The 11,176-nt window shown below is 38.4% G+C and overlaps 1 long non-coding RNA gene across 2 annotated transcripts in view; it reads left to right on the top strand.

Annotated features, from left to right (window-relative positions):
* The window catches only part of LOC107672208 (uncharacterized), a 53,092-nt gene extending 42,360 nt beyond the window's left edge, over window positions 1–10,732 (top strand). For both annotated transcript variants that reach the window (XR_001632295.1, XR_001632296.1), the window contains exons 2-3: window positions 2,477–2,565; window positions 10,001–10,732. This is a non-coding gene — a long non-coding RNA (uncharacterized LOC107672208). The remainder of the gene's footprint in view (window positions 1–2,476; window positions 2,566–10,000) is intronic.
* The last annotated feature ends 444 nt before the right edge of the window (window positions 10,733–11,176 follow it).

Here is an 11,176-nt window from a genome sequence, read left to right on the forward strand (position 1 = left end):
ACACACACACACACACATATATATATATGAATTATTTAATTAATTAATTAATTCATTCATTTAGAAGTTTTCTGCAGACCTCCTTGTGGCCTCTATAAAAACTGATAAAATCAATCCATATTCAATCAGAAACTTTTTTTCTCAGTTGCAGTGTTAGCATAGTTACTGCTGTTTGTTTTTACGCATAGTGTAGTGCATTTTTCATAGCTTCCTGTATCCGAGTAAATTGCCTTTGGTGATTTTTGCATTATTTGACTCTCTTACAGTGCATCTGGGGCAGACAAACACAAGTGTTGTTCTATGCATGTGAAGTTTTAGTGCTAAATCCAACGTGACAGAAACATGAATAAAACAGTGAAGCTGGCATCTTCTCATCCTGAGTTGTTACCCAGCTACAGAGGTATACAGCTTCTGTCAGTTCAACCGGTTGTACTCACGTTGATGTACTGCAGTTCAGACCCAAAAGTATATAGCGAACTCTGGTTTGGATCAAGCAGCGTGTGACATTAAGTGACTTAATGTGGGCAGAAGAGGAGATTTTTAGCATTCAGGATAGTGTTCAAGTTTTCATTGATTTCCTGAGCAGTGATGCACTCGCCTGACTTCTATGACAGTATTTCCATGTCATGTGTTAAATCGCGGTAATTAGAATGTCATCAGGGCTTTGTAATATTATTTAGTTTGCTATCAGCCTCAGGTTCTAAATCTCACGCATTAGTACACAGGCAAATCATCTCAAACACTCAGAAACCCTGGTCAATTAGTGCTTGACCTAGCGTGGGTGTGTTGGCGGCACTGTCTATTTGTCTAGTTATGCTTCTTCTGGCCCATGGCTGGTATGGTGTAGTGACCTTCCCAGAGACCTGAGGGGCAGGGTGTTCAGAATCAGGGCTGCTGACCAGTGAGGTCACGCTGGTGGGTAAAGCTTTGTGGAGCCATTCCAAACAAACACTCTGACCCCGCCATTCAGTCCTCTACCTGTTTTCTCTGTTCCTTCCTCTCTATTTTGAATCATTCAGCCTTGTTTCCATTTTTAAGGTTCGGTGAATCACATTGTAACTACAGGGAGCGCTGACATTTAAAGAGACTGGATGAGAAGCAATTAGCATGCTTTGCAAAACAATTAGAACACACTGACTACACCGATGATCAAGCACTGGCCCCGCAGAGTGTTTACTGAAACAGCCGTCGCCCACAAGCATAGCTCAATGACCACGCCTGTAGCAATCCACTGCTTCCTCAGCAAAATCCACCTCCTCTCTGTCTTTACATGTTCACCATAAAGCAAATTTATATTATTTTGAGTAAATTGTTGCATGGACATACTTTTGAGTTGACTGGATATTTTTTTAAATAAAAGATACAAATGAATAAATAAAGTTAGCCTGACTTTGACAAAGACTTCAGGCTGTATTAAACCCCACAGCAAACCTTAAAATTAAACCCAAACCCAAAAATTCCAATTCTGTTATATTTTACTCACCCTCATGTCATTCCAAACCTCAGTGACTTTCTTCTGTCAAACATGCACACCCAAATCTATATTTTGAAAAATGTCTGTTTTTTTTTTTTGGTTCATATAATGGAAGTCATTGGGGGTTTGGCCCCTTACTGATTTTCAGTGTATGGTCAAAACATTAAAGCAAATATCTTCTTGTGTTTCAGAGAAGAAAGTACTCTACTGTTTGAAAGTTTGTGATCAGTAAGTTTTTTAAGTTTATTATCACCAAGGCTGTATTTAAATACAGTAAAACAGTAATGTTGTGGAATTATTATTACAATTTGAAATATTTTTTTTCTCTTTTAATATATGCATTTTATTATATGTAATAAAATGTAATCAATTCCTGTGATGGCTAAGCTGAATTTTCAGCAGCCATTACTCCAGTCTTCGGTATCACATAATCCTTCAGAAATCATTCTAATATGCTCAAGAATAGTGCTCAAGAAAAACAAAATTGAATTAATTTCAATATTGAAAACTGTTGTGCTGCTTAATATTTTTGTGGAAACTGTGATTTACCTTATTTTCCAGGATTATTTGCTAAATAGTTCAAAAGAACAGCATTTGTTTGTAATATAATTTTGTAAAAAACCTATGAACCTACACATTTATTTTATAAGTGGTTGGTCTACCCATCGCAATGTCTCATTGTATTTACACAAGAATTTGACACAGTACCCTGATGCTTGTTGAGCTCACAGGTAGCTTGGACAAAAACTCTGATTAACTCAGAGATTTTAGTGCTTTTAGTGCTCGTTTCTTAACTGTGTCATGCCTATTTAGGAGTTAAAGCACAATAGCAAATTTAATTTTAAGGGTCATGTAAAACGGTTGTTAAAAACTACTGTTTTTGTATGAGTACATCATAACATAATTAGAGAACCTCAGGGAAATAAAGCTCAAAATGCTTTTAAAAATGACGACATGACTCCTGTAAGTTTATTAATGAGCTCTTCTTCTCTTTGTTCACAGTGCTGGCATACAGTGAAGTGCAGCTGCAGCAGATAGGAAGAATGCATCATGGAGTTGCTGGGAGGACTGGAGGAAGCTGCTGGGATAAGGTACTGGATCAGTGGTGTCACGAGACGCAGACAAAGAATAATAGAATCTGCATAATATTCCTTCCCCTGTCTCCCTCAGTGCCACATTCTCCTGCCCCACAGGGCATTGTGGGTAATATATAGAGGTGATCAAGATGCGCTGGGCTCATGTGCCTGTTTATGGTAGAAATAAAGTGCAGCATAAACTGCAAACAAAGCAGCCAGAGAGGCGCTTAATGGCCTCCTCCTCCATCTTCTCTATACTGTCTTCACTGTCTCTCTCTCTCTAACTCTGTATTTCTTACTCTCTCGCTTTCTCTGCTTGCTTACATCCTTTCTTTCTCTCTCCCTCTCTGTCTTTTTTCTCTTTTAAACAAGAAGCTGGACCACTGAGATCATTTGCTATTTTCTGCTTGTCTCTTGACAACCTGACAGCAAATTACAGAGGCATTTTTGTCGTCTGGTAAAATGTCTCTCAGTGGTCATTTCATTAAAACTCTTTCTATACTGTAAGCAATCCCCACCTGTCTTTGTTTGCATGAGTGTGTGTGTGTGCAGGTTTATTGTCATATTTAGAGCCTCATTTGGATCTCATAGTCCCAGACTCATAACCACTCACGACTATGAAATGGCATACTTAATGGCACTTTTTTCTAGTTTTTCTGCTCACTGTTTTGTACAGTTAGTCAACGCACTTCGTTAATTGCGTGATGTGTGTGATTTTTTCGTTAATGAAATACCTTTTTCTTGTTCAGTTTAATATGTAGCAACAACTCTAAGTAAGCCATTTGTAGGTTGATTTCCCAGAAAAGTGTCAAATATGTGCCTTTATGACATTCATTAAAACTTTTTTCATTTGAGCCAAGGGAGTCTGAAATAACTAGAGAAAGTTATCCATTAGCATGCCTAGACATCTCAGTTTTCCAGCTGGTGCAGGACTCTCTGTACAAGTACAAGACTTCTCTATCTTTGCTAATGAAACTTACACTAAATTTTTTGAGTCCAGAGCGGTGAATGCCATGTGACTAATCACTCAGGAGCCACAGGAAATCATGATGACAGTCCCACACCCATTATCCTGAGCTGTGACGTTGAAGGCAGCAGAAACTCAATTTCACACTTTTAAGACCTCTCCAAACAAATGGCCTCTGGTAAAAAGTAATATAATATAATTAAATATTTCAAATTTAAGTAACAAAGTTGGGATGCACATCATCTTTTGCATGACCATCAGTGGAGATAGAAGCTTTTAGCAGCCATGTAGCATAGTTACAACTATCTATCAGCAGGGGTTAACTGGGCCATGATAACCAACCAAACCATGAGACCTTTAAGAGATAGTTCACCCAAAAATGAAAATTCAGTCATCATTCACTCACCATCATGTCATTCCTGTATGACTTTCTTCCTCAGAAAAATATACTTTGAGAAATGTTTCAGTGATTTTTGTCCATACAGTGGAAGTCAGTGGTAACCAAAACTGTTTGGTTACCAACATTCTTCAAAATATCTTCTTTTGTGTTACAGAGAATAAAGAAAGTCATTTAGTTTTGGAATGACATGAGGATTTTTGGGTGAACTATCACTTTAAGCTTAACCAATGACCACAAGTGTTTGGGGTCGGACTATTTGTTTGTCTGCCCAATGGCGGAATGGAGGAGCAGAATTTAGTTCAGAATTTAAGTATCAGGATTTTTGTGCATGCCTATGTATTTCTCAGTCATTCAGTTTTATGAAATACAGACCACACTTTTTTGACTCAAGAGCTGAAATTAAAAAGGTCTTTGATCTTGCCCTCGTTCTGGTCTGTATTTATTCCTTGTCATTACAGTAGATTATTATCAGTCTTGTTCCAATATATTTGTGCTTGGACGTTGTCTCACTTAGACTGATAAGAGAACTCAATATGAGCTCTTATATTAAGATATAAGCCCATAATGACAACCCAGTTATAGAACTTTAATGCTCTTTGAACTTTCAACCATAAGCAGCCAGTCATCCGCCCCATCATCAAAGGTTCAATCGGTGACCCACAACCTTAAATATACATTGTCAGTCATTAGTTTTAGTCTTAGCTGAACTGTTGGAACAGAATTGGTGCAGTGCTGGCATGGACATAGCGGCTAAACATTTGTTGGATCTAAGTATGTAATGAGTTAATCGATTAGAGCTGGGCTCAAGGACTACGCCATCTCATAACAGGGCTTCCACAGCCCAACTCCCTTTGCTGAGGGAGTTCAGCCCTGATTATCAGAGGGGCTTGGCACGGAAAGACTGGAGCTTAACCGTTCTCTGGATGTAATATTAGGAGCAAGCCACCAGAATGATTTCACATAGCATGGTCTAAATCCCTCATAATTGACTGCAAATCTGAGCACACTATTCTTGAGCCTAATCCAGTTTACTCTCTATCTCTCCCTCTCTCTGTTATAAATGCATGTATATATGTGTGTGTGCGTATAAAAATGTTTACTTTAGATGATAAATGTGTTGATAAACCCAAGTTTCTTTAGTCTCCGTTTACATTAAGGCTGTGTGAGTGTACAGCATGCTGATTCATTTTCAACCATGCAAATGAAATTAGACTCCATTAGTCCTGCTCGAATTAACCTCTATCTTTACAAACATCAGCACATTCATATACTTCATGCTAATATAATTCGCGAAAATATAAATCTCTGTTCAATTACATTCAGCCTTCCTTTTTTGTCTCTCCATTGCCTTTCTCCTCTAGTGTGTTTTAGAAATATCACACAAGCAAGACTGAAAAAACAGCCTATTTAACATCACCTGCCTTTCAGCAAATACAGTAGAACTGCTGGCCACTTAATTAATATTAATGAGCTAACTGTTAGATTTGTCCCTCCCATTTTTCAGATCAATATGAAATCAAACTTTTATTAGCACCTTTGGAAGGCAATTTGTTCAATCAGATTAGAGGACCCGGAACTAATTATTGTTTAGGATATAATATTGTGATATGATGAATGATAATTGCCATCAGCTCTTTAGCAGCGAGAGGTCACTTATCATTTCCTGCCGGCCTTTCTTCCACTTTTGGCCATCTGGTTCGCTGCTGGATAAGACAAGAGGGCAAGGTCTTTGTGGGATGCAATAAAGATCTCTCCAGTTATCTAGGCTATTTATCACCGGATCTCTCTACACTTTCTGATTTTGATTCTAGTCTTTAAATGTTCATTGGGTTTCCTTGTTGATACACATTATTTACTTTACCTAGTGGTGCCGATGGTATCTGCGGAGTGGTTTTGTGGTATTTTTGTTTGTTTTCACTCAGGCTGTGCCTTTTCCAGCTGAGCTGATTGAATGAAGGGCATTCTTTGAAATTAATGATTGTCTTGTTTGAGTGAAAATCACTAAATATTCATGAAGTGAGCGAGAGAAAAACAGAGAGATAAAAAAGAATCCGAGAGTGAGAGGCAGAGAGATACTGAGATAACAGAGTCAATGTTTGGTCTGTACGTGAATCAAAGTTACTGTCACCAAATACGCTACGTGACCGAAAGAAATGTGGACACCGAGCACCATATGTTTTTTGAACATTTAATTTTAAAACTGTGAACATTAATATAAAGTTGTGTACCATTCAGAATTGAATTAAAAATGCATTTAAGTTCCAGTTCAGTTCCTGAATTTGAAGTGGATTTGAACTGAAGCAGAATACAGGATACAGAATTGCATTTGGATGCAGTTTGAATTTGCATGAAAGCACATAGAATTAAACTGAATTGAAATTCACAGAAATAAAGAAAAAAAGCAGTGATGGATGGACAGGTGGATAGATAGATAGATGGATTTACACTCATGAATTTAAAGGGAGTCAATTTGGTTGTCAGTCTCAAACACTGCGTGAACGTATCTACAGTCTAGAAGTGGTATGACAGAATCTGACTGATTATGTCGAGCTGGTCTGTGATTGGACAGTACTAACTGAATTGTTTCTACCTGTTTCTGATCTCATATGGACTGATAACATGAGAGCCTCATTTGCTAGACAAATGGATTTTTTGTTGTGTGTGTGTGTGGCCTAATGAGGCAGCAGGACACACAGAGGAGAGAGCTGCTATACCTGCACAGCATGGACAGTCAGCAGGGGTGGACGAGAGTTTAGCAGTACACACACTGTGCGGAGCAGCTGTCATCACATCCGCTTACACACACACACATACTTTCATACTGAGGTGTGGCTGCTGAAGTTTAGAGAAAAGAGAGGCAGATGCTGTTGGAAGCAGCGCAGTGTGGAGCCCCTTGTTTTTCACTCCAGACACACACACACACTCACACACACTCACACATACAGCTGGCTGTGTTGGAAGAAGTACAGGTTGAACGTGACTTATTATCTAAGCACCGCAATTTGTAATCCTCCTCTTTCCTTCTTTCCATACTTACGGGTGTGCTTACCAAGAAATATGGCACTAAATTTTGTACATAAGTAAAATTTCACATAGCGCTTGAAAGAACTGTAGTTTTCTCCAACAAAGTTGTGCTACATCAATTGAGTTCTTTTTATGCTTGAATGGGTTTTAAAACTTATAATTTCATAAATGTATATTATATACACTACTGGTCAAAAGTTTGGAATAATTACTTTTTATAAGTTCTTAAAGTTTCTTGTGCTCACCAAGGCTTCCTTTATTTGGTCAAAAATACAGTATAAACAGTAATATTGTGAAATATAAGTACAATTAAAATTTTTGTGGAAACATAATGTTCAAAAGATTTCTATTTCGAATAAATGTTCTTTGAACTTTTTATTCACAAAGAATCCTGAAAAAATTTAGCATGTTTTCCACAAAAATATTAAGCAGCACAAACTGTTTTCAACATTGATAATAATAAGAACGTCTCGGTTACGTATGGTAACCCTCGTTCCCTGAAGGAGGGAACGGAGACGTCACGTCGGATGACCGACGAATTGGGATCTCGCTTAGAGAGACCAATCTACTTCGAGTGTAAACTAAACGAGCCAATGCACATTGGCATTCGATTATTGCATCCAGCTGCCGCTGATCACAGCGTGAGTATAAGTAGGCAGCAGATGCAGCGCATATTCAGGTTTTCGCTGAGGAGCCGCTCAGCGGTGGTACACCGACGTGATGTCGAGAGTGACCGACTGAAAGGGAACCATTATTAATAATTGAGCACTAATAATAATTACTAATAATTAAGCACCACATCAGCATACTGTATTAGAATGATTTCTGAAGGATCATGACACTGAAGATTGAATTAATTGCTCCTGAAAATTCAGCTTTGCCATCACAGGAATAAATTACATTTTGAAATATATTAAAATAGATGGTGAGCAAAAGAGACTTCTTTAAAAAACATAAAAAAATTAAAATGTTGAATAGAATTGTTTATGAATTTGACAGGGTTTGTATATTTTAATATTTAATATTTTAACGTTTAGATTTGTTGTTTGTGTTTATACTTTTTTAAATCATAATTTATTGAAAATAAAAATAACAATAAAAATATACTTTAACCGTAAATTAAAAAGAAGCAAAAAAAAAAAAACCTGACATTGACGTATAATTTTGATTCAGCTTTTCACTTTTTAGATGGCAATATTGTTATCTATTATAACCATATCTAACTAGCCCTCTGCTTCTTTCTCTGTTTTCTATCTTCCTCTCTCTCTCTTGCCATTTAGAATGCATGATGTGCTTGTGTGGCTGACAATGAGCTTTCACACTCTGCTGTCAAAGTGAAGTGATAGGAGAAATGACAGACCGACAGACAGACAGATGCCCACTGCTCAACTCTCTTTGGCATACAGAACAACCACACCACAGCAAACATTCAGAAAACGTTTTGTTTGCCTTTCCCTCCTTTTGACCTACACAATATTGCTAAAAATAAGTGGCCACCCAGACACCTAACCAATATGTGCTTGTTGAGCTTTAATAGAGAGTCGGTCCACCATAACAACTACCACTTGATGTGATCAGTTATGAATTAAGCTTCATCTGTGGAGCTCGGTTGACTGAGATGATGGCATAGGTCGCAGCACCTCACATTTATGTCCTGTCTGTTTTTCTCTCTAGTCATCCATCCCTCCTCCATCCTGAGTGACAGTCCGATGTTAATCCTCAGGGTCAGGGGGTGGCTCACCCCTCCTTGCTGTGGTTGTCCTTGGCCCTGTTTCTTAATTCTTCCAGCACTCATTACATATGCCGCTGTGTGTCTGAGACAAGTGGCCATTTGAAACATACTGCTGTGAGCACGCCTCGGTGGCCAGCGATAATTAACATCAGCTGGGGCAACACACATCTATACCTCCTTCTGAGAAATGCAGGATGATGTACTTGACACAAGGAGAGATGATTGAACAGAAGCAAGAAGAGGTTAAAGGGTGGAGCTGAAGAATAAATAAGAATATAAGGAGAAGTTGATTGACCATGGAGGGTGGACGTTATTTCACTAGTATGAAATATCATCTTAATGGCCCTGAATGTGTCTTCATTGCTCCTGTCATAATCATAGAATAAGCTTAAATCTGTTAGGACTTCCATAGACTACCTATAGGTCGGAATGCTTCCTAGAATACAGTGTGAATGTGTTCCAGAATACAGTGTGAATGTGTGCCAGAATGCACTTAGCTCTCGCTTCCGTTTTTACAGTCAGGGCAGGTCACCTCTGGCTGCCCACCCATTTTTTTCCAGGCTGTGAAAGATCAGCAACCTTTTTGTCTTTCAGTTGCGCAGTCTATATTCAGGGTCAGCCTGTCAACTTTGCTTTTTTGAGAAGAGGCGGAATTTTAATTTCTGCTTTCATGTCGTAAATGGATCACTGTGGGGCTTTCTTTGTTCTCGCAAAAGCTTCCTGTCCAGCAGGCCATGTCGGTCAGACATTATACAGCTCAAATAGATGAGGATTGGATCTAGTGCATTTAGGAGGAGACGTGGCAATTCTGGGCAGGAAAAATTATGGATGCAGCATGTTTTGCTGTGTAAAAATATGCATTAATACTGGCATGTGATTGGCAGGGCTGGTTGGGAGGGAGTTACTTGGCTAGGACATATGTAACTTGGACATGCATAAGCATCTCACGTACAGTATGTATTATTGCACAAGGGTTTGAATCAGGAGTATATCAGCGCAAAAGAGGGTCAGTTTGCATCATATCTGCTGCACTGGTCATGGAGTTTTGTTTTTGTTTTCTGCGGTCATCTAAAATAATAACTATAGCACTGACCATTTAAAAAACCTGTTATCATTTATTCACCCTCACTGTCGTTTTTGGGTGAATGATTTCTTTAATACAAAAAAAAATTTTCTCTTTAATCTCTTAATATTTTCAAAATAGCCCATATCTGCTTAATATATTCCAAACTTCCTCTCTCGCTCCCTCGTTCTTCCTTTGATATCTTTTTAGTTTTGAGTTCTTTTGTCTTTATCATTTGCTTTTCTGTGGTGGATCTTTTCACAGCAGGAATGATGACCGACGAACAGGATCTAGAGGCAGCACTCAATCCCGAGTCCAGAGGGTGGAGGAGACGTTGTGATGTGTCTGTGGTTGTGGTGGGCTCACGCTGAGCGGGGAGATTGAAGAGGGATACTCCAGAGCACACTCTCCATGAGCAAGGGAGGAAAGAGAGATCTGTGATGTGGTGAGATGAAGGAGAAGGAGGGATAGATGATGTGGTGCAGCAGGTGGAGATGTTCTCGTAAGCTGGATGATCACAGCCACACGGGCCCCCCTTGTCTGCCGCCTCACTCCAAAACATCCCTAACAGATCAATCCATTACTTACTGAAACACACCGTGGCCTGTCTGTGATTTTTGTCTGGTGTTCACGCTGAGAGACTGCATGTTGCTCTACAGTTTTCAAGGCAAATAAATGTGAGCGGAAAACGAGAGGTAATATTAAATCAACATGATGTGGGAAGGTAATATCTTGTCTATGGTTCTGTCTTAAATAAGTCAAATTTTGCTCATGCCCAGTTTGTTTTGCCAGGTCATGGCACCAGAAAATCAGCAGCATACAAAACACATGAATGTAACATTGAAAAAAATGCACAGTAAGAAAACCCCTGACCTTGTGGGCCACTGTTGTCCATAGCAACAAACGGATGAACCACATTAACATAAGATATTATGGGAGAATTACAAGCAATTTTAGTCTTCTTAGTCAATCTTTTGCTAATGGGTGTTTCTTCAACTTCAGGCGCATTTGTTTTGGGTTTTTTTCCCTGTCTCTGGATTTTTTTTATACATTGATTTTTTTTTTTCCTTTTTATTATATGAAAACTTACTTGGAATCCTTTTACATTCATTCAGTTTTGCAGATGTTTATCTAAATTGACTTACATTCCATTCAAAGTACACATTTTATCGGTTCTTGCTTTCCCTGGGAATCAAACCTTATTTATTTATTTATATACTTATATGATATAAGGACTTATATTTCCTATGATTTTCAAATGCCTTTATGTATAGATTTTGTTTTACCCTTATACCAGACCCAGTCTTTAAATCCTGAAATGTGAAAATCCATCGTTCAATTAATGCAAGTGACTAGTAACAAAGAGTGATTGTCCCACATTGGTGAATTAATTTCCACCATGCAGAACAATTTTTTTTTTTCATTTGTAAAGAATATAAA

The sequence above is a fragment of the Sinocyclocheilus anshuiensis genome, unplaced genomic scaffold, assembly GCF_001515605.1.
Source record: "Sinocyclocheilus anshuiensis isolate Anshui unplaced genomic scaffold, SAMN03320099.WGS_v1.1 scaffold997, whole genome shotgun sequence".
Taxonomy (NCBI): Eukaryota; Metazoa; Chordata; class Actinopteri; order Cypriniformes; family Cyprinidae; genus Sinocyclocheilus; species Sinocyclocheilus anshuiensis.